Source organism: Ammospiza nelsoni, chromosome 12, assembly GCF_027579445.1.
Source record: "Ammospiza nelsoni isolate bAmmNel1 chromosome 12, bAmmNel1.pri, whole genome shotgun sequence".
NCBI classification, from domain to species: domain Eukaryota; kingdom Metazoa; phylum Chordata; class Aves; order Passeriformes; family Passerellidae; genus Ammospiza; species Ammospiza nelsoni.
In genome coordinates, this window is record NC_080644.1 from 11,773,023 (window position 1) to 11,795,519 (window position 22,497).

A 22,497-nucleotide genomic window follows, 5' to 3' on the forward strand; every position below is an offset into this window, starting at 1 on the left:
CATACAAAACTCAGCTTTCAAATGAAAAACAAAATCTTTCAGGTGTTGCTGAGAAATGAAGCAACTGAGGTTATGAGCAGGGAACTGCTTATGATCAGGATTAGCAGCATTCAAACATTTAAATGTTTAGCCCATGATTCCACTCAATTCGGGAATCTAACAAATTTTTTCACATGCTCTTCATTACTGAGAAATGAAGGAACATTGTCCCTATTGTGTGAGTGAAAAACTGTCATATAAGCACCACAGGATATACTTTTATGTGTAGCAATGTACCTAAAGCTGTAAGATGGCAATTAGCAAGGCTGAAAGCAGCAGCCAGGCACATAACTCCTACAGAAAACCAGTGGGAACTAAACACTTAACACCTTTGTCAAACTGGCATTGGCTCCTGTATAGCTCCCATGTCCTTAACAACATGGAAATCTGTAGCAAACTTGCACAAAAACTCTGGAGGACACCAAAGAGCTGAATCCAGACACTTTACACCCAGTCCCTCTAACAGAAGGTAATTTGTTCTTGTCCCAAAATGCCTGGAAAAGGCAAGGGATGAGTGCTGGATTGTAGCCTTGACACCTGGCTGGACAAGGATGGCTCAACACAGTCCAAATGCCCAGCATTTCATGGAACCACAGAATGGTTTGGGTTGGAAGGGATTTCTGTAACCTTGTGAAAAACGCCAATCACTTGTTTTTAAAAATTTAAATGTTTAATAGTAATAAAAGGGTTATAAAAATAGTAATATAATTAGAGTAATAAAAATTTGGACCATTTGGATTAGGACAATATGAGACAATAAGAACAAAGAGTTATGGACAGTCCCGGCACCTTTTTCTGAGCAAAATAAGCCCGAAAAAGGACCCACGTTAAGAGAGGATTAACCCTTAAAAACAACAGCCTGTTGCATATTCATACACCTCATACGTGATGCAGAAATTCCATTCAGACACAGGATTCTGTCTGGTCAGTGTCAGCTTCTTCCTCCTAATCCTAACAGCACCTTTGAGGCAGGAAGAAGTTAGTTTCTCCTGATAATGGAGCAATAAATTCTCTTTCTCTGAAAGATTCAGGTGTCCTGTGGCTGCTATCTCAGCCTGTGGCTGCAAGTCCTTTCTTTAAAATAAGTATCCTACATAGCATCGTTTCTATTTTAACATTTTTTATAACCTAAAACTATATTTTACACGCTACTTAAGAGAATTAATACAGCATTAGTTTCTAACAGAAAACACATAACATTCATTTTAATATTTGTGAAAAGCCAATACTAAAATACTCATTTTTCACAACCTCTTGTTCCAGCCCCACTGTGCCACTCACATGAAAGCCATTGAGAAGTCAAGCCTCTAGAGAAGAAGTTAAGGTTCAAGTGGAAATGCTAGGACTAGCAAAGAAGCTGAATTTCTCAAGTAGTGAAATTCCAGGACCGGAAACCTTGTCTCATTTCCAGTTGTCAGTGCATTCCTACACTTATGACAACAGACCCAAGTGAGCACAGCAGTACGTAAAAAGAGTTAAAAGAGGCAAATAGAGAGCACAGTGCTCAGTTTCAGCAGCTTCCAGTGCAAGAAATATTTTTCTTTTACTTCTTAGAGATGCTGAAGCAGCCTGTGCTGTCCTCTGTGACAGTGTTCACAGGGGTCCGAGGAAGAGGGAAGAGATGAGGATCTGACTCCATGTTTCAGAAGGCTGATTTATTATTTTATTATATATATTATATTAAACTATACTAAAACAATGGAAGAAAGGATTTCATCAGAAGGCTAGCTAAGAATAGAAAAAGAAAGAATGATAAAAAAGGTTTGTGCCTCAGACACAGAGTCTGAGCCAGCTGGGCTGTGATTGGCCATTAATTAGAAACACCCAGATGAGACCAATCACAGATGCACCTGTTGCATTCCACAGCAGCAGATAATAATTGTTTACATTTTGTTCCTGAGGCTTCTCAGCTTCTCAGGAGGAAAAATCCTAAGGAAAGGATTTTTCATAAAACATGTCTGTGACAGTCACCCACAAAAACAAACGCCCCAATATCTGATGTTCACAGAATTCACAGAATGACCATATTGGAAGAGACCTCCAAGCTCATCAAGTCCAACCCAGCCCCAACCCCTCACCCAAACCCTGGCCCCCAGTGCCACATCCAGGCTTTGTTAAACACACCCAGGGATGGGGACTCCACCACCTCCCTGGGCAGCCATTCCAGAACTTTATCACTCTTTCTGTAAAAGCTTTTTCCCAATCTCCAGCCTGTATTTCCCTTGGTGCAGCCTGAGGCTGTGTGCTCTGGCTGTGTCAGTGCTGCTGCAGACAGAGCCCAGCCCCAGCTGAGCACAGGCACCTTTCAGGAGCTGTGAGAGTGATGGGGGCAGCCCTGAGTCTCCTTTTCTCCAGGCTGAGCACCCCCAGCTCCCTCAGGGCTTCCTCACAGGGTTTGTGCTCCCAGCCCCTCTCCAGCCTCGTTGCCTCCTCAGGATGTGCTCAAACATCTCAACATCAGTGTTTTGCCACAGCAGAACAAAGCTCCACAAAAAGGAAATTAATTTGGTTAGCACAGGAGCCCGCAGCCCTGTTTACCCTTGCAGCAGCACAGGTACCCAGCCCTCATCCCCTGCTCTCTCCTGCTGCATCCCAGCCCTGGCAGAGCTGTGGGGCTCCCAGGGTTTGTGCTGATGAGCTCAGACACTGCTCACATCCCTCAGCACCGCCCCAGAGCCACTCTGCTCTCCCAGGAGCCCTCCTGCCTCCCAGGCTCTTTGGGGCATCTCACAAACCCAGGAAGAGACAAGGTGGAACCTCCAGGCACAAATCCTCCATCCTGCCTCCAAATACATGTCTCAGTAAACAACAAGCCCTGACTTCCTGTACCACCAAATCTCTTATTTATGAAAAGCAAAATGAAGCAGCACAAACAAACCTGCTGTAAATCTCTGTTCAGAGTACAAGCCTCTGTTTTATTTGTTCATTTGTTTGGGGTTTTTTAAATCAGTCCTGAATTCAAGCACAAACTCACCCTCCAGGTTTTAATTTTGAGTTTTCTGGGACTGAAAAACACGTGCAACATTTGCCCAAACCTAGTTACTATTTCTGCCCAAACTAGTTTGTTTTTTTTTTCTAGGGCAGCACAGAGAATGCAGAATGCATCCAGGGATGGAAGATGAAGATACACAGCAAATCCATGTTTACACTGATACTGCAGAGCTCAATAAATGTGCAGCAAACCTGCAAGCCCACAAAATTGCTACTAAAAAAAGCCATCAAATGTACATGTATGAGAGCAATAGAAAAGTGGGGTGTCCTTCATAATGCAAACCCTCTCACTGCAGGCTTTTAAAATCCTGGCAGCCTGAGTGGTCCACAGATGTTAAATATTATTAGATCACTTCAGGGAAAGAACATGAAACACTGTTCTGTCAGATTCACAGCTGCTGTTCCACAGACACTCAGACTATTTCAAATTAGGAGGAAGGGACACATTTTTTACAGTATATGGGTGATTAACCACTGGTGCAAACAGCAAAGGGAAGGATTGGAGTTGCCATATCTTGATGTTTGAGATGAAAAGTTTCCTAAAGACACATTTAGACAAAACATAAGCTAGGTTTTCTAAGAGCTACAATGCTTTTTGTGGCTCTGAGTGAAGGAAAATAAGTGAAAATCAGGAGTTTGGCTACCAAAAGATGCAGTACCCCTGGATGGTCCCTCCTGTGCCTAATTCCTGTGAGTGAGTTTTAAGGATGATGATGATGATGATGATAATGATAATGATGTTATTATTATTATTATTATTATTATTATTATTATTATTATTATTATTATTATTATTATTATTATTATTATTATTATCAGACATAATTTTGAAAAAACTTCTTCTGCTTAGAAAAGTGAGGTCCCAAAGGTGGGAATGGCCCATCCCATAATTCACTCCCAAAGTTTTTCCTTAGGATGGTGACAGTGGATTGGAGCAGAAGGGGACACCCCTTCTGAGAGAACTGAAACAAGAACCCTTTTTTCAGCGAGATTATGGATTTTATGTGAGAGGATTTTAAGGCAATAACTTAAGATTTCAAGCCTGCAGAGCCATGGAATATTAAAATGGCTTTACTTTAGATAACATAATTCTTTCATTCTTAACAAGCATTTTCTTATGATAGCATAATAATCCATAGTTTGAGCTATTGCTTTGTTTCAAGTAAAAGTGATTACTATGGCAAAAAGCAAAGAGGATTCAATTCTGACTGCTCTACAACATTTCAAATGTCCTGAACTGTAAGAACTTAACCCAAAGACAAGGGAAAAAAGAAAAACATTTCAATCTCACAGCTCCAGATTTCACCACACTCCACAAAAAAAATCTCATTTCCAGTTCAGTTTAGGCTTGAAGGTTTGTATTTCTAACCTGGCCAGTTTCCCCAGCTGTCTTAATAAAACCAGTTCAAGGCAGAAATATAAAATGGTTTGGGTTGGAGAAGATTAAAATTAATCAAGTTCCACCCCCTGCCATGGGCAGGGACACCTTCCATTATCCCAGGTTGTTCCAGCCTGGCCTTGGGCACTTCCAGGGATCCAGGGCAGCCACAGCTGCTCTGGGCACCCTGTGCCAAGGGCTCATGGGGAAGAATTTCTTCTAAATATCTAAATCTCCCCTCCTTCAGAGTAACCACAGGTTCATAAGAACATGTCTGGCAACACTGGTCCCTGCACGGGATACCGTAAATGTGAAGATCGAAACCATATGAATGAAAAGATTTAGCTAGAGCAAAATATTTCAGAACTTTAATAAATCTAGAAAGTGGTGATTTTGCTTTGGAAGGATATTTTATTGTTGTTCCTTTAAAAAAAAAACCCTGATTTTGCAATTACCTTTCTAAGCAATCAGAGAAATCCTGTTAGTGCACAGTGAACTCTTCTGTTGCTTAGCAGTTTTCATCTCAAAATGAGAAAGGCTATGAAAGGACTTATGGTCTCCAAAGCAGAGTGCATAATTGCAACATGTTTCCAGAAACAATAATCCCATCTTTACCAGTGCTAAGCTTTACAGTTTACACATCTGTGCAACTGGATGTCTTCATTGTTCTTATGGGGTCTTTATTCTCTTTTCCTTAGATTCCTTCCTTTCTCTCACAATAATAAATTAATGTGTCACATACACAACAATTCTTAAACCTCAATGCTGCATTAAGCCTCACACAGAAGCACAAACATCCCTTAAGCCTCAGGCTCAAAATCATTTCTATGTTCAGATGTTCTGCATGCAAATAATACCTTGTAGCTTTCATAAAACTTAAATGTTTCAATCAAAACAAAGAGAGTCTCTGCAGCAGCGAAGTTTCAGGTAATTAATCCCTTACTATTGGTAACATGTAGATGTTTTTGTCACTTCCATAATGCCACAACAAAAACTATCCAAAGATTCATTGACCCTAAATAAAAGATAATTAACATTTCTGTCAGTTATTCAATGGCTAATTTATATTTAGGTAGGATATATGAACAGGTTTTATGGGTGCCCAGGGAAAGAGAAGGAAGCACATGTGGAAAAGGTTTTTTCACAGCCACTTCTCAGACCACCCTTTATTTCAGTTTGATCCAGCAAGGCAGGGCTTGACTCATCAAAAATAATTGTGGAAGATTTAATGATTCTGCCTCTCATTACTTCTATATTGATGATGCTCTATGGTTTTGCACTTTCAACAACATTACTTTGTTAATACTTAAAACTAAATCTCAAAATACCATTATTTTACTTTATCTTGGAGTGACAAATCCTCTGTTTTAATTCAAGTCTTTTAAACTCTATTGATATCCCTTTATGTAATCTCAAGCACTCTGATCTGAGTCAGCAGGACTCAAAACCACACATGCATGTATTTGTATTTGACAGGAGAAAGTGTTCTGCCTCTTGCAGCACTGATCTCCAACCACTGCTCTGCTGGAGCTACTCAAATGACAAAACTAAACCAAAAAACACCCAAATGAATCAGGATCTGGAAGCCAGAAACTCCAACACTAAAGCCAGCCATGATTTTGATGTTTGAAAAGAAGTTTTGATGGTTTGAAATAGAAGAAGAGAGCTGAGTTTTATCCACTTGAGCACACAAATCCCAGCCCAAATCCACTCTGTGTGACACTGTGTGCAGAGAAGGGAGGGCTCCAGGGACATCTCCCTGAGGCCTCAGTGCTCAAAGGGAGCTCATGAGAAAGCTGGAGAGTGACTTTTGACAGGGGCTGATGGTGACAGCACAAGGGAGAATGGGTTTAAACTAAAAGAGGAGAGATTTAGATGGGATATGAGGAGGAAACTCTGCCCTGTGAGGGTGGGCAGGCCCTGGCACAGCTGTGGCTGCCCCTGGATCACTGGCAGTGCCCAAGGCCAGGCTGGACAGGGCTGGGAGCAGCCCAGGATGGTGGAAGGTGTCCCTGCCATGGCAGAGGTGGGACTGGATGAGTTTTGAGATCCTTTTTAACCCAAACCATTCCATGCTGGTCTGTAGGAGCACATTCACTAAGGCTCCCCAGAGACCTCATGAAATACATCTGTGACCAGTGGTGGAGGTCAGGGTCAGCAGGAACTGCACTAAAAAAGCAACAAATAGAGAGTAAAAGCAGAAAAGTGAATCCTCAGCAAGAATTTTAACAGAGAACAACTGATAACAACCAATAATTTTCGAGCTGTGCCTACCAAGTTTACAATCCTCACTTAGAGGGACCGATATCACACAAATTTACAAGATTCTCCAGAGTAATATTCACCATGAATTGACTTTATAAAGCAAATAAATAAGCAAGAGCAAGAAACACATATGTGCATCTCCTTCATAAATTCAGAACAGTGCCCAAAACTACAAAAAGAGCTGTCATTACACCTGAGTTTTAATTGCTACTTCTGCTAAATAAAGGCATTATTATTTTTAAAGTTACCTTCAGGTTCTCTGAGCAGGACAGATTAGTTTAATGATACTTTGGATGAAGCACTCCGAGTCAAAAAAGTACAGAAACTGTTATCCCCCCTGCCAACCTTTGCCATGGTTTATTAAATTGGAGCAAACAAAGAACTGCATCCCTCTACTACTGATTCAACAAAGGATTAGACACTGACATGGATAATGGAAACCCTTAAATCCATCAGATTGAATGTGAATAAATAAATAAACAAATCCTAAGACACATTAACCCTTCTAGCTGAAGTGGGGAAGAGAAAATCCCTAAAAGTTACACCAGCACTTTGCTCTGGTGTTTCTTCCACGCTCCTGTGATGCATCCCACAACAATGGGGCTGGGCACACAGCTGGTATTCAATTAATGAATTATTTCCTGCCAAATCCAAATGGTGCTCTCAGAGAATTCCATTGCATTTTTCCCCTTAACACCCTGCATGGTTCAAAAAACAGCACCCAAGAGCCACTGAAGACATTATATAAAATGAAAGTTTCACTTACTGTGTGATCAAAGTAATGTTTTATTTGATTTATAGATTCTGCTACAGCTCCTGCTGCACAAGCCAAAACTATTTGAGTGATAAATTACAGGGGTGCATGAAATTACAGACTGGGGGGGAACAACTTGTCAAAGATCCCAAGGGAAGGTGCAGCATGCAAGATGCAGACAAAACAATCCAAAAAGAAGTTCCCTTTGCATGACAAGTTCCTGGATGTACAAATTTCACTTGGCTGCTGATTTGTGAGATTTTAGGGTTTAGCAATCAGTATCCTGCTGTTCTTCCTCTGCAAGGGAAGTCACCTATAGGACATGGCCAATTTTTCGCTTCTTCCCCATCTCTGACACTTTTCCAAGAGCCACTTGCACCAATTCCAGCTGAAAAGCCCAGAGGAAGGCAGAGCAGCTTTCCTCAGCTTAGCTTTGTCCTAGTGCTCTGACACAAGCTCTGATTTCCCTGCATGGCTTTAACCAGAAGCAGCCTGTCTCATGCAGTTGTTTCTAATTAATGGCCAATCACAGCCCAGCTGGCTCGGACAGAGAGTCCGAGCCACAAACCTTTGTTATCATTCTTTGCTACTCTATTCTTAGCTAGCCTTCTGATGAAATCCTTTTTTGTATTCTTTTAGTATAGTTTTAATGTAATATATATCATAAAATAATAAATCAGCCTTCTGAAACATGGAGTCAGATCCTCGTCTCTTCCCTCATCCTCAGACCCCTGTGAACACCGTCACAGGTGGCATCACTCTGGATCTCAGCTCTGCAGTGCCCCACAGGCTGGGCACTCCCTGCCCCTCTATCCAGGGCTGCAGGAGCTCTGCCCCCATCCCTGCAGCAGCCCTGGGCTCCTCTGGAGCAGCCAGCCCTGCTCAGGCTGAGCAGCTCCAGCCCTGCAGCTGCCTGAGCCCCTCATGAGCTGCTTCTCAACCCCTCTGGGCTGAAACAGAGCAGGGCTGGAGCTGAGCAGGGAGAAAAGCAGCAGGGATTCTCCATCCTCTGTGAGCACTGCAGATCCAGGGGTTTAGCTGGCTCTGGCTCCAGAACATCATTAGGAAGAGGCTGCTGTGCTTTCCAGCTCGTTTGGCCAAGGCTGGTGACAAACCCTGACACGGTGCCACTGGCTGAGGAAAGGCTGTGCAAATCTGGGGCTGCTCCAAGGCTGATGGGCTTTCCAAATCTGAAGGGGTGAATTCCCTTGTCCTACCTGGACACCAAAAGTCTCTTTCTCCTCTGGGGTTCTGAAACTCTCAAACACCTTTCAAAGAGAAATGCAAAATCCACCTAATACATATGGAAAAAACACTCTCACTAAGCTGCCAAGAAGTTAGAGAAAGTACAGGAGAGACTGAGGCAGATTTTCAACATTTTTTTCCATAATAATGACCAAAATTTGCACAATATTAAAAGTCTCCCATGAGAATGCAAACATCACTATAATCCCTTTTAACAAAGCACACAGAGAAATTAAAGCAAGCTTAACTAAGCAATGTTTGTGAATATTAACGAGCCTAAAAGCTAAATCCAAGCTTTTAAAATTTAAAGTAAAGAGAGGATTGTTTTCAGACTAATTTGTATTTAAACCCGACGCTTTGCATGTGAAATGCAAGGAAGAGAATGAACTGTGGTGCCCTGGAAAAGCATTAAAATGAGTGTAACCAAGTAAGATCTTTGAGAATTCTAAATATCTGCATCTATCCAGCTTTTAAGCTGATACAGTGAGATGTGCTCAAACATCACTGGACAGTGGCTTATTCCAAATCTCCACATCCTGTTTTATTGTAAAGATCAAAAGAATATGGGGGATTTTTCCTTATTGTCATAATTCAAACAGCAATGATGTTTCACATGACATGTGAAAGCAACACATTTGCCATCCAGAGAAGTTTAGGACAAAAGTGGAACAATTTCCACATCTGACACAGGCAGCTCAAGCTTGATTTGGCGAGGCTGAACATCCCTCACATCAAACTGAATGGTGTAAAATCCCACCAGCTTCAGCAAGGAGCAGAAATCACATCAGGTGGGATTTACCCAGATCCCAGATGTTTATCACAGACACCCACATCAGCTCTGCTCTCTTTGCAGTTAGTGAAGAGAAACTAATCCTTTTATTCTGAATTCATCACAGCCTCCTGGAGATGCCTTGATAAGATGGATCAGCCTTGAGTGTGGTCACCAATTGTTGTGGTGTTGTGAGGGTCCCCAGGAGGAGGTGAGAGATGAGAATTTGACTTCAAGTTCTCAGAAGGCTGATATATTACATTATATTATATTATATTATATTATATTATATTATATTATATTATATTATATTATATTATATTATATTATATTATATTATATTATATTATATTATATTATATTATATTATATTATATTATATTACATCTGCACTAAAGAAAGAGAAAGGAGACATCAGAAGGCTAAACAAAAATGATCATAAAAACCTGTGACAGACCAGAGTCCCAACACAGCTGGACTGGGATTGGTCATTAAGTTAAAGCAATTCACATGCTGGGTAAACAATTCTCCAAATCACATTCCAGAGGGGCAAAACATGGAGAAGCTGAAGCTTCCCAGGAGAAGAAATCCTGGCAAAGGGATTTTTCAGAAAATATGACAGTGACACTTGAGAACACTCGCTCCTCTCCAGAGGCTCTGAGGGAGCTGAGGGGTCACTGCAGGGCAGCTGTCAGTGACACAGACACCTTTCACAGATGGATCTCACTCCTCAGGGGCCAGAAGCCAAACAAACCCCATCCATCCACTGAAATCTGACCAAAATTTGAGAGTACCAGCTCAATCCTTGGAACAGCCATGACCAGACTCCCTTTACTTGGCCATACTGACCTGACAGAGCTGCACTAGGAACATGGAAGGGCTTGGGCTGGAAGGAAACTTAAAGGTTCATCTCATTCCACCCCTGCCATGGCAGGGACACCTTCCCCTGTCCCAGGCTGCTCCAAGCCCTGTCCAGCCTGGCCTTGGGCACTGCCAGGGATCCAGGGGCAGCCACAGCTGCTCTGGGAATTCCATTCCAGAGCCTCTCACCCTCACAGGGAACAATTCTTCCCCAATATCCCATCTAACCCTGCCCTCTGGCAGTGGGAAGACATTCTCTTCTAAATAATCTTTTCAGTACCTTTTAGTTTTGATGTTTTCTTGTTCCCTTTTTCCTTTTCTTTTGCTGTGTTTTGTTTGGGTTTTTTAAGTTCAAAACCACACCAGAGTTGAAGCTTTCATTGCCCCAAGTTCCTTCACTGAGGAGCACAGGCTGAGCCCTCTTGGTATTCTCACAGAAATACCTGTCTGCTCTTTTTTGTGTTTGGAAACCTCCAGTCCATGGGGAAAAATCCATTTTCTGTTTAATACTGCTAATGTAACACAGACAGCAGAGAATGGCATGACAACTGCAGCAGTGTGTGAGGAAAGCCAGGGCACTGGCAGGCTGAGGCTGTGCTGGGATCCCAACACCAGGCACCCACCCCCAGGAGCACCAAGCTCAGGGAGCATCCAGGCTTGTGATGGTGTTCACAGGGGTCTGAGGATGAGGATCTGACTCCATGTTTCAGAAGGCTTGAGTTGTTATTTTATGATATATATTATATTAAAACTATACTAAAAGGATAGAAGAAAGGATTTCATCACAAGGCTAGCTAAGAATAGAAAAAGAAAGAATGATAACAAAGGTCCTGTCTCTGTCTGTTCAAGCCAGCTCACTGTGATTGGTCATTAATTACAAACAACCACATGAGACCAATCACAGATGCACCTGTTGCATTCCATAGCAGCAGATAATCATTGTTTACATTTTGTTCCTGAGGCCTGTCAGCTTCTCAGGAGGAAAAATCCTAAGGAAAGGATTTTTCATAAAAGATGTCTGCGACACAGGCTGAGGCATGGAAACACCAGTCCCTGATCTATCCACAGAGCACATCCTGAGATTTACAAAATAATTCAAGCAGTCACAGGCAGCCTCAGCCATATTCTGGCATCTCCTGATCAATACCCTCCAAGCTCAAAATAAACAAATTCCCCTTGTAGGGACAAATTACCTACACTGGGTCCTTCTGCTTTCCCTGCTTTCTGCTGCCATGGAAGGTACCAACACTGAAGTTTGTACAACTGGAAAAATAAGTTTAATTAAAAAGAAAATTCAGGCCAGTTTGCTTCTCTGAAGTCCCCTATTCCTCTCTCCCTGCCAGCCCCTCAGTCCCTCAGCACTCAGGGGAGCTCAGGCAGCTGCAGCCTGGGTTATTCAGCTTACAGAGATCAGTGGGTACTGCACTTCAAACGCTTCATTAACTGACCCTGGAGATAAGAATCCACTGTCTGGAACAGATTTGCACGAAGGCAACAAAAGATAAATAAAAATTACAATATAAGACATGACAATGTGAGCAAAGCAGGGCTTTACCCCCTTCTGTAAAACCCCAAACAGAGAGAAATCCCCACCTTCCCTTAGAGAGAAAGAAAGCTCACACATAGAAATAGAAAGCTCTCAAATAGAAAAGAATAGAAAGCTCAAATAGAAAGCTCTATTTGAAGAATGTTCTAGGGCACAAAAACAGCAGAACTCCCTGAGATTGGTGAGCCCTTCCTTTCTATATTCTTTTAGATACTAATTCTCCCACAGGCAGAGAACTACTTGTAAAACACAGTCTTCAAAAAGTCTTTTCTAGACACCCCTCACATAGATGAGGTGCAGGAGTATCATATTGCTAAGGTGAAAATAGAATTAGTAGACAGAGAACAGGAGCTGGTGGAGTAATCTTATTTATTGCCTTCTTTGAACCCAAGCTGTTATTTTTTTTTTTTTAATCTGGGAATGACTGCTTAACCTCTCTGGTACCTACTTTGTTAAACATATATACACACACATAAATATATATAGATATAGATATGTATATATATAGATATAGATATAGATGATATAGATATATAGATTATATAGATATATAGATAGATATAGATAGGGATATAGATATAGATATAGATATAGATATAGATATAGATATAGATATAGATATAGATATAGATATAGATATAGAGATATCAGCAATGTTTACCTCCCAGGGAAAGAAAAACTGTTGTATACTTCTGAGTTTAGTAAGAATGTCTTTCAATCCATGAGTGCTACCCAACATTTCCTGATGAAACTAAGGGAGAGCTGGGACCTTAAAGCTGGAATTTACCTCTTGCATTCCTGCACAAATAGGCTAAATAGCTTGGATCCCAGTCAGGATCACAGATGTGCATCCCCTAAAACACAACTGCTAACAAGTCTGGCAGCCTGTGCAGCCTTGCTAGGAACAAGGCTTTCCTGCCAAATACTCCCCAGTGCAGCCCAACTGTGCACAATGAAACACTCTCCAGCCTTGCTCAGGTTCTGAATTCCTGCTCCAAGGGAAAGGAACAGGGTTTGCAAGCATCAGCTCTGTCACAGCTGCCCTGCCTCCCCCCCTGGCAGCCCCTGACACAATACCCAGGTGCTGAGAGCTCTGTGTGCTCGTTTATCTCAGCCCTGACAAAAGCAGTGACATTTGCCAAAGTTTGATTCATCCCAGGCTGAAATGCTCATTCCCTGGAGGTAAATATTGCTGTCTAATGAGGAACAGTCACGCACAATTACACTGTGAGCAGCACATGGCTGAGGGTCTTGAGAAAGCTGATTTGTTAAACTAATTGCTGGAGGTGAGGACTGGGGTGAGCCACGGCTCCAAATGCAATCCCAGCCCTTCTCAGGGCACTCTCTAGAAGGGTCCTTGGATCAGACTTGAAAAATGTACAAAATAAGCAGAAAATAGATGGGAAAGTAGCCCAAACTCTCTTCTCTCTTTGCCTGCGAGTTTCTTCACAGAGAAAGGAGCTTTGTCAAAAATGTGCATTTTGTGAGCTGCAGCAGGAGCTTTCCTCCAGCCCTGATCCCTGATGGAGCAGCACATCTCTCTCCCAAACTGGGACCTCTCCTCTGCCTCCCAGGCTGTGCTCAGCCCAGCAGGAAAATACCTGTTGAGGTGAGGCTTTAGCACAGAACTCACAGAATCACAGAATGACCACGTTGGAAGAGACCTTCAAGATCATTGAGTCCAACCCAGCCCCAGCCCCTCACCCAAACCCTGGCACCCAGTGCCACATCCAGGCTTTGTTAAACACACCCAGGGATGGGGACTCCACCACCTCCCTGGGCAGCCATTCCAGAACTTTATCACCCTTTCTGTAAAAGCTTTTTCCCAATCTCCAGCCTGTATTTCCCTTGGTGCAGCCTGAGGCTGTGTGCTCTGGCTGTGTCAGTGCTGCTGCAGACAGAGCCCAGCCCCAGCTGAGCACAGGCACCTTTCAGGAGCTGTGAGAGTGATGGGGGCAGCCCTGAGTCTCCTTTTCTCCAGGCTGAGCACCCCCAGCTCCCTCAGGGCTTCCTCACAGGGTTTGTGTTCCCAGCCCCTCTCCAGCCTCGTTGCCCCCTCTGGACCTGGGTTTACCTTCCTGAGCAGTGCCACACCTGCCTCTCCTGCAGCTCCTAATGCACATCATTACTCCTTGCAGGGGTCATTTAGCACAAAGTTAGGACAAAGCAGAAAAGCAGCCACAGAGATTTGTATTCTGTTATCAAGGCAGCCTGAAAAATACCCGTGTATCACCCAGCAGGAGGTGCAGAATCCCAGCCCTGAGGGGCAGCTCTGCTTCCCCCAGTTGCATCTTGCCCCATTCCTTCATTCCTTCGAGAATATCATCACATTCTAGCCAGGAACTTGCAGGCCCTTGAACTAAAACTATCTGGGTCTCAGCTTTGTGTTACAGAGTTTCTGAACTTGTTGAAATCCCCCTTAAGAGGGATTTCAGTTCGGGAACACCTTTCAGGGGAGAAAAGAAAAAGGAGAGAAAGAGAGAAAGGGAACAAGAAACCCCCCTAGCAAACCCAGTAGCATAGACTTCTATAATTGATCCAGGAGGGAGATGAAACCATAATTAATCCATTTGGGAGATGGGGATGTCTCAAATCCTTTTTTTTGGGAAGATGGGGAGTACCTGGTAATGTTCACTTTACAAACAAGCAAAAGTTAATTGCTTCAGAGTGCCAGCAAAATCCACCCAGGGAATTCATCCTCTTATCTAATGCCACCTGCAGCAGGACTGGGCTGCTCTGAATTAGAGCTGAGATCAAAGAGCACCTGTGCACAGCAAGATTTTGATTTCCTCCTCCCTTCTCTTTGCTCCGCCAGACAGGTTTGTATTTCTGATCACACTGTCAGCTAAGTTGTTACTTTTAATTACAAGGCATTCCCACTTCTCCCCTTCCTCCTCACACCTCACAGAGATGAAAACCCAGCATATCCATCGTGGTTTGCAGCACTGGGAAGTGGGACAGGAGGGAAGAGCAGCTCCTCGCAGCATCCCTGCCCCTGCAAAGGGTTTTTCTGTCAGTTTTTCAGCCCAGCATCTGCAATTCATACACTCACTGATTCCTACTTGCTGCCACTAATAGGGGGCAGGTTAGCCATAGCACAGCATTAATTAGTTATAAATTGAAATTAATTATCATAATAATGAAAGGATGCATGAATGCAAAGTTTGTCTCTTTTGCAGTGGTATTTAGAAAAGAAAGATTAGCAAGGCAATTTGTGTTAAGATTTTTACTACAAAACCCATGAGGGATGCAGAGCACAGCAATGGGAATCAGCTGCTTGGAGGCACCAATGTCTAAACCACGTCAAACCCAACACTTGGAGCAGGATGGAAACACCTCTGAGAATCAAAAGTCATAAAGCAAAATATATCCTGCTGTGTATAATGTCTGCTAGGCGCTCAGATCCCCAGCTCTAACTGTGCTTCTGTGGGTATCCATTTACTGGAAGCTATTGTCACTATCAGACATGAAACACACTGCTGCTCTCAAGGTGAAGAAAAGGGAAGTTTAATTTCTGACTCCAACTTTTATAATTTTCCAAAAATGACAGTGGATTGGAGGGTGACAGTGCCACCTCTCCAATGGCACTGGACAAACCAACAGTCCATCAAATTTCTCCTCTTCCATAAAAGAATGCAAAACAGTAAGTTATTTACAGAAAGTGTGTGAGAAAGTTTGCACATGCTGATATATAACAAAAGACATAAAGAGTAGCTTCATGTTCCCAAGTGTCACTATAGGACACGAAATAACACAACTTGGACACTCAGCTCTCTCAAGGTAAAAAAGAGAATTTTTAATTTCTGACTCCAACATTTATAGTTTTCCAACAGTGACAGTGGATTGGAGGGTGACAGTGCCACCTCTCCAATGACACTGGACAAACCAACAGTCCATTAAATTTCTCCTCCTCCATAAAAGAATGCAAAACAATAAGTTATTTACAGAAAGTGTGTGAGAAAGTTCATTACAAGAATGTCAACATCAGAAGGCTTAGAAAATCTTAAAAAATCAGGGTGACAAACTATAGCAGAGAAATGGCCCAAATTGATCTCCAAAACACAGCAGAGAGGACCACACAAAATATCCTGGGCCTGGGAAGACAGACTCCCCTTCTCCATGTCCCTGCGTGGATTAAGATAAAATAATCTCTCTGCAAGTTCAGTGTGAGTTGGTTTAACACTTCCAGTCTCCATAACTGGCTGGGAATCAGCAGTGTTAATTGCAACAAATTAAGCTCACTCATCACCCCCCTTTGTCAAGCTTTGTGATTTATTTGGTGGCAGTAATGATACCAACAGCTGGAATAAACTCTGGTTTGGGTAGAGCAGACTCAGTGTTGAGAAAAGGCTGAGAACACTGAACAGGCAAAGGGGAGGCAAACAGGGACAGGAGAAAACCTGTTATTCCAGATGCCCAGACTTGCTCTGAGGTCTGACTGTGAAAAAGTATTTGCTCTACACTGGAGATCCCCTGGGACTAAGCCACAGGCTCCTCAGGACCTTCCACTCAGCACAGGAACAAAACACCATAAACCAGATTCCTTGGCATTGGAAAAACCAGGGAAAAGTCACCAGGACAATGAAATAGAGTACAAGATCAGCAGGGAAATATTTAAAGATGAAAATCTGGGTTTTCATTGAATCCTAAAATCATTTAGATTGGAAGGAGCCTTTAAGAGCATCAAGTCCAACTGCTCTGCTTGGTCCAGCTGGAATTTTGTGGGGAATATCCTGGAATATCCTGGAATAACTTTATTGATCAGGGGATCAATGTGTGGTGTTTCACATGGATAAAAGGAATGGCTGAAAATAAGGTGAAGGAGGGTGGAGGAGGTTTTAATCTCCTCATCTGAGCAGAGATGCCCCTTACAGGCAATATGCAGGAACAAACCAGCACTGGCACAAATCACACACTGTGCAGAGCAAGAGTAACTTTCCATCAACTCCCTGAAAGGCCTTTTAGACCTCTAAGTGGAAGTTTGTACATTCTTCATTCATTTACCATCCCTAGTGGCTTCTGTACTAAATTAAGTGTTTATACAGTGCTTTGAAGATGTAAAGCACCGAAAGTGGCAAATACTCTCACTAGATATCAAAGAGCTACAGCTCCTAGAGACTAAGCAGATCCATCAGCTGAAATAATTGGTTGCACCTAACACTGACAAAGTAGAGAGGCATAAATGACATTTTTTCCTCATAGTATATAGACAGAAAAACACAGATTCACACTCACACTTGGAGGAAGCAGATCATACCAGGATTATTTTCTCCAAAGGATTACCTCGGTGGGAGGAACACTGCCTTTCTCTTAAGGGCGCAACTGGGAATAAGGCACTAAGGATGACAGGTTAACTGCTGTAAATCATGATGAAAAATGCAGTATCTTTGATTTAGGTTTCTTTTACCAAAGATGTAGTCTGTTAACTTTGTTGTTCCTGACTCCAGAAGTGCATAGGCCATGCAGAACTAAGAAAATGCCTGGAAAATAGGAAAAGCCTGCCCTGAGGAGCAAAGGGAATGATTTACAGTTACTTTCCATGGTGATTCAATATCAAATCAGCACTGCCAACTGTGCTGAAGTTGGGAAGGCACACATTACCCTTCCCAATGCCTCCCCTCAAAATGCCTCAAAATGCTAAGGGAGGAAAAAAAAAAAGGCAGTTTAGGACTGCTGCTAATTAAGCTAAAAATATGCCATAATGGGAATATTAAAGGGGGAAAAACCCAATCAATGGGAAAGGCATTGATATAGCAGCAGTGAGGCAGCTCCAGCTGTTTGGGCACATCTGGCCAATAAAAATTACTCTATCACCAATTTATTTATCCTAGTGAAGGACCAGAAGCAGACTGCACAGGGAATAGGTGTATCATGCACAGGGAGGGATCTACAGAAGTGCAGCATTTCTGCCCTTTGTGGGCTTTCCCCAGGTGAAATTTGGCAGGTCAGAGGTGTGAACTGTACAAAACACTCCTGAGCCTCCTGTCTGCCAGGGACAGCAAGGGTTAATCACTCTCAGATGCTTTGGATGTGCTGTGATGCTGCCCTGTTCTTCTAAGCCTTCTGATGTTACATTTTTGTAATGGAGTTTCTCACACACTTTTCATGTAAATAATGATTGTTTTGCATTCCTTTCTGGAGGAGGAGAAATTTGATGGACTGTTGGTTTGTCCAGTGTGGCTGGAGAGGTAGAAATTTCATCCTCCAATCCATGGTCACTTTTGAAAGTCTATAAATATTGGAGTTCAAAAATAAACCACTCTCTTTTTACCTTAGATATCTCAGCTTCTGTGTGTCCTTCATTTTGTGTCCTGTTGGAACACTGTGACATGCAGGAAAACAGTGATTTTACACTTTATAATAAAAATGAGGATGGGAGAGCTTTCCCCCTCCTTATTTGTTCTGAGCAGTTATTTTATTTACCAATTTCTCTTTAAATATCTCCACCTGTTTTGACTGAGGGGTTGGAGCTCTGTGATTTGTGTCCTCATCTTTACCCTCCCCTGAACTGCAAATGCTCTTTGGGGATCTGTGCAGCTCTGTTAATAACAGCTTACAAAGGTTACCAAGATAATGCACCCAGTAATGTCACAGCTCTAAAATAGCCAGGTTTGTTTAGACACTGCTTCTAAAGGAGATATAGATTTGAATTTGGATTATTATTTAAAATGCCACTTTAATCTTTTCACATAAATGCTAATAAAGGAATTTTTGTTAGGGGAAGGGTGGAGAAGATAAAGCAGAAATTATTCTGTGGGAATTCTCTCCTATAAGGAGAGGTGAACTTCAGGATCCCAGCCACTCTGATTATTGTTGTAGCACTGAAATGGCGTTTAATTCCCATTATAAACTGGCTCCTGACTTTGATCTAGCTGTGACTGATCCCCACCAACACTTTCATTCATTAACATGCCAACTGCCATAGATTTACTTGAATCTGGTTTGTGGTTTGACCACAGGTTGACAAAAAGGAGGGGATGTATTGAGGGAGATACAGGAGCCTGTGCCAACAGCAGGCAGCAAGAAATCAAAGGTGAGCTACTGTGAGAGAAAGTCTGAGAGCCCATGAATGTCACAACAGGTAAGGGGAGAAAAGACAGATTTAGGTAAAATATCAAGAAAGGATGAAGAGACCAAGTTATGCTAAAGGAGCTGTTGTGAGCAGCAGTGTCACAGGTACAGCTGGCACACCTAAAAGAGAGAACAGAGCTGATGGAGGAACTCACTCCTCACTGGTGTCCATGAAAGGACAAGAGGAGGAAAAGGTGAACTGCTGTTATTCTCATTTAAACATAAAAATTAATTTTTATCACAACCTTGATTGAACACCAAAGCAGATTTGCCCATAAAAGCTGTGGAGTTTCCACCCTTGGAGATATTTAAAATTAGACAAGGCCCAGAACACCTTGCTCCAGCTGACTCTGCTTTGAGGACAGAGAAAACATTTAAGGATCTCTAGAGACACCATCTAACCTCAGCAATTCTGTTATTCAATACCATCTGGAAGGAAAGAACCTTGGAACCCTCAAAACCAGCTCCTCCCAATTCAATGTCCCAAAATCAGAGGAAAGGACTCAAGATGCCTTTCAGGTACAGGATGCTCCAAACATGAACTTCTTCCTCTCTCTCTTTATAACCCCACCAGCTCCTCTCCATCTTTTAGAGCCCTTTAATGCCCAATTCCTCCCCAGCCCACACAGCAATGTTTTATCTGCCCTATTTCCTTTACCTCTATTTTCAATATCACCTCTCCAAACCCACAGCAGATGTCACATGTTAATGAAATAACCCTCCAGGGAACGAAAGCTGCAATGCAAACAGGAACATCTTGATCAAATCCAATTTTTGTTTCAGGAAAATTTCTCTCAGGAGAAGAGCTGTGGTTTAATGGCTCCAAATTTAGCTCATGAGCTTCCTCCTCACAAGTCTAAAAGCTCCTAGACAGTCTACATAAACATATGGATCTCATAATGCCCAAGCTGGCCATTAAATGGGGGAAGTTCTTGGAAGTGCAAGTAGAATATAGAGGAGGCATTCCCTGTGTCTGAAACCTGATTTTCATAGTGGCAGCTGGTGTGATGCTAAAGAGGGAGTGAATTCCCATACAGGGCAGCGTTTTCAAGGAAACACAAGGTTGTTTTGGGCTCTTGAGTGAAATTCAGAGCTCAGAAGTAGCTGGAATGAGCAGTGTCTGGCCTCTATTCTCTTCCAAATAATCCAAGGGATTACTATTATTCTTCAGAGAATAATGTGCTCTGACTCCATGATTGCAGAAGGCTGAAAAGTTGCTTTATTAAGCTAGGTTATATTACACTAATACTATATTAAAACTATACTAAAATACTACACAAAAACCCATGACTGTCTACAGATAGTCAAGACACAGCTTTGACCCAATTGGCCAAACAATACAAACATCAGCAGAGTCCAATTAACAAATTACTTTGGCTAAACAATTGTGGGAATCTATAAAATCAGAGGGTTTTGGGAAAGCTGCAAAAGGCCTCAGAGACAGCAGAACTGTGATTAGAGCTAAGCAGCAGCCATGAGATTGGTCAGCAGAAAAATTATGTAAGAAGTAGAAAAGAACAAACAGAACAATGGTCTGTGCATTAACTCTTGGCTAAAATAATTCCCTAAGCTACAGAAAAGTTTATCTAGGGAGATATTAGCAAGTTCTAAGCTTAATAATGGAGCTCTGTGCATTGTGTTTTAAGGCTCACAAGCAGGTGTTGTATTTGAAATAAGCAGCATTGTTTAACCAAAGGTACCTGTGCTTATAGTGGTTGGATGGAACTACTGTCAATCTGCTTTTTCTTTGTGTGATTGGTCGAGAAACTTACAAAGTGAGTTGTAACATTAAGCTCTTAGTCTGCTGCCTGGGATGTGAGCTGATGGCATCTTCCCATTGTCATAACCATGGAATGAGACTGACGCTGGAAAATAAAACAGCTCAAGGCACGTTCCACAGCAGTCCTGTCCTGTTTGTGAGCTGGTGGTAAACAATCTCCATAACACATTCCACATGTGCCAAACAACAGGAGCAGCAAATGGAGATAAGAATTGTTTTCTCTTCTTCTCTGAGGTTTCTCACTGCCTTTCCCCAGAAGAAATCCTTGGGAGCGTTGTGCCTGCTGGTCTCTGTGAAAAGACCTGTGGCCACAATGTGCCTGTGCAGAGCACAGCCCTCATCTGTGGTGGCAGGAACAGCAGGGAATTAAGGTGGAACACACACTTTGAAAAGCAAAAATGCATCTCTAGAGGTAAAATCCCAGGTCTGGATGCAGGGCTGCACTGAACAGGTGTGTTTATTTTGAAATGAGGATAAAGGAGACAGTAAATCATTCCCACATAGCCACAGGAGAGCTGGCAGAGGGCAGGGCCTTTCAGAGGTTATTCAGGATCAAAACAGCAACTTGGAATTTAAAAACCAAAAGCCCTCTCCTCCATCCAGAGTAATTCTGCACATGGAGCAGCTGTGGTGGCAGGAACAGAGGCAGGATGCTCTTAATTTCCATTCTTTATGATGCATAGCAGTCACTTTGGAGAGACACAGCAAACTGGCATTTTTCTAACCTTCCTAATGATAATCTCATCCCAAACTTCATTGTGCCCAGTAAGAACAGCAGCACAAGTTGTGGGCAGAGCAGAGAGGAAGTAATGATCTCTCTGTTCACCACATCTATAATTTTTTTCCATCTCTCTGCTGATCTCAGACAAATTCCTGTCAACTCAGGGTCTCTGAGGAGGCTCTGCCTGGGCCAGCACTCCCATGCTCCCTGCATTAACTGCAGGAAATGCAATGGATGCTTCTCCCAATGCCATGAATCAGCTACTAAAATGCCCACTCAGCAATCTCCTGATGCACACACCTTCCTCTGCCACCCACTGCCCAAAACTTCCCAAAAAAACTGGAGAAATAATTCTTTTTAACATCTATTATTACATAATACTACTGGAAACATCAAAAGGAAACTGCTTTCTGCTATTTACTTGTTAAATACCTTTTTTTTTCCTTATGTAACTAAAGGGAATGAAGAGTGGAGATTTCTAACAAGCAAAGTTCAGCTGCAGTTGGGATGAAGCTGGCACAGGCTTCCATGGGGAAATAAAACCTAAACCACATCAAATAGTTTTTAAATCCCACCCTAAAACAAACAAGCTTGAGGAAAACAAGCTGAAATCTGCCTTTGCACATTTTTCTGTGGTAGCAGCAAATGTCTGCAGAAAGATCAGTGCATTAAACACTTCAGAGCCGAGGTCTATCCTTGCACTCTGCAAATGAGGAAAGTAGAAGGGATTTATTTGCCCCAAAGGCATCAGACAGACAAGGACCCCAGTGAATCCACAGCCCAGAGCCTCTCCATCTGCTGCTCCTGTGCCTGCTGAGCAGCCACGCTCTCCCAGCCCACTGCACGGCAAGGATAACACAATCTGGAGGATGTTTTCTGCTCTAACTGCATCTCCAAAAAGGAAACAGATCTATATTGGGAAGCCCTCACATTGATGGTTTGCTCTGAGACTAAACTTTGATGAAGAATTTCTCATTTGGATAAACCAAAGCCATTCGCATTTTAATTTAACATTTCGCTGCAACAAACAGAAGAATCAAAGGCACTGGAGATTTCTGCCAGGCTATAATAGAAGTT

General features: G+C 42.5%; 1 protein-coding gene across 4 annotated transcripts in view; it reads right to left on the reverse strand.

The window, feature by feature from the left end:
* Positions 1-22,497, reverse strand: part of PTPRT (protein tyrosine phosphatase receptor type T) — a 489,384-nt gene that overhangs the window by 403,148 nt on the left and 63,739 nt on the right. The window lies entirely within an intron of this gene.